Source organism: Portunus trituberculatus, chromosome 2 (assembly GCF_017591435.1).
Source record: "Portunus trituberculatus isolate SZX2019 chromosome 2, ASM1759143v1, whole genome shotgun sequence".
Classification (NCBI taxonomy): domain Eukaryota; kingdom Metazoa; phylum Arthropoda; class Malacostraca; order Decapoda; family Portunidae; genus Portunus; species Portunus trituberculatus.
Window position 1 is genome coordinate 1780494 of NC_059256.1, and position 2500 is coordinate 1782993.

The following is a 2500-nucleotide window of genomic DNA, read 5'->3' on the forward strand; positions in this document are numbered from 1 at the left end:
TACTTAAAACACTTCAAAACAATAAAAACACCCCATAACTCAACAAAAACACTCTGAAACACACCAATAACATCCTTAAAAACATCAATAACACCCCAAAATACCCCAAACTACACTAGAAACACCCCAAAACATCTCATCTCTTAAAACACGCCAAAACAACAAAAAAACATCCCTAAACACGACAAAAACACCGCAAACTACACCAATAACACTCTTAAAAACATCAACAACAACCAAAACACATTATAAACACCCTAAAACATCTCCAAACACACCTAACGCACCCGTAAACACCCAAAAAACATACCAAAACATCCCCAAACCACACCAAAACATCCCAAAACACCCTAAACACACCAAACACACCAAAACATCCCTAAACACACCAAAACACCCCAAAACACCCTAAACACACCAAACACACCAAAACATCCCTAAACACACCAAAAACACCCCAAAACACCCCTAAACACACCAAAACACACCAAAACATCTCAAAACACACCAAAACACACCAAAACACCCTAAACACACCAAAACACACCAAAACATCCCTAAACACACCAAAACATCCCAAAACACCCTAAACATACAAAACACACCAAAACATCTCAAAACACCCCAAAACACCCCTAAACACACCAATAACACTCTTACAAACATCAACAACAGCCCAAAACACCCAAAACACACTATAAACATCCTGAAACATCTTAAAACACACCTAACGTACCCCTAAACACTCCAAAACACCCCAGAACATCCCCAAATGCAATAAGAGAGAGAGAGAGAGAGAGAGAGAGAGAGAGTTACGTGTCTAGTCATAACACCGCCAAGCTCCACCGAAGTGACGGGTTGTGTGTCTAACCTTCGTCACTAGAGTATACCTGAAGTTGTGAGGGTTTTTAAGGGTGTTTTTAAGGTTCTAGTGACAGATTAACAACATCTCTGCATTATTAACAGCAGAAACACTCTTGGGAACGCGGCCAGTCGTCTCTGTGGCCTTGGAGAACAGTCGTGGTGAGAGAACACAGTGTTTTTAAGGTGTTAGTGACAGATTAACAACAATTCTGCATTATTAACTGGAGAAACACTATTGGGAACCCTGGTAGTCATCTGTGTGGCCTTGGAAAAGTCTTGGTGAGAGAGTACAGCGTTTCAGAGAGAGAGAGAGAGAGAGAGAGAGAGAGAGAGAGAGAGTAATGTTACGTTGAGCAGCCTGCCCTCATACACACACACACACACACACACGCCCGGTAGCTCAGTGGTTAGAGCGCTGGCTTCACAAGCTAGATGACCGGGGTTCGATTCCCCGGCCGGGTGGAGATATTTGGGTGTCTCCTTTCACGTGTAGCCCATGTTCACTGTTCAGTGTTCACTGTTCACTGTTCAGTGTTCAGTGTTCACTGTTCAGTGTTGAGTGTTGAGTGTTGAGTGTTGAGGTAGCAGTGAGAAGGTAGGGGATGTAAATGGAGGAGTTGTGAGGTTGTTGTCCCGGTGTGTGGTGTGTGCCTGGTCTCAGGCCTAGCCCAAGATCGGAAATAATGAGCTCTGACCTCGCTCCGTAGGGTGACGTCTGGCTGTCTCGTCACACACTGCACCAGATCAAACACTGAATTACACACACACACACACACACGTTAACACTCATAATAATGGTAATAACACTGCTGTTGCTGCCCTTGCTGCTACTACTACTACTACTACTACTACTACTACACACACGTCCATTCCCCATTTCTCCCTCCTATCACTGCACTTTATGCATTCCAGGCGGGCAGCAGCAGGAAACACTGAGAATTGAAGGAAATGTTGATGGGTTGACGCGGGGCAGGGCAGGGCGGGGGTTGGTGGGGCGGGGTGTGGGTCTGGGTCATGGTGGGCGGCGGTCGGTGTGACCGTGGGTATACACAAGCATGGCCTTATTTAGCACAGTAATGGGTATTTATGTAGTGTGGTGGTTGATTCTGGCTTTGCTTCACTGTCTGGGTCTGGAAAGACAGGGGGAGTGCAGGCAAACATTGCTGGACTGACCTCGGGGGAAGGCAGGGCTGAGGCGCCCCTGTGGCCCAATATTTACGTACGTAATTCATTTTCAAAATGGCCACAAGAAAAAAGGCTCCCAGACTGGAATACACTACACTTTTAGACGCGATAAATACTTTAACTAATAATCAAAATATAATATCCTTAGCGGGTGGTTTGTTTACATGACGCGGTCCAACGAAAGGTGTTTGTGTCAAATTAACGGCTCACAAACACGTCAAAATGTCGAGATGGAAAGCACACCCAAACTACGTTATATTACATTTTCTCAATAACTAAAATTTTCGCTTTCCAGCCAAATAAAGAAAACGGAGATTCCTTGTCGTATAAACATTTGTGTTTTCTAGTTTACAACCGTTACAAATTTTGAATTTGAAAATCCGAATAGGTAGACTAACCTTTGTGGAATATTGTTAGTTGAATCATGTTTTTGATATGTTTGAAGTGTTAT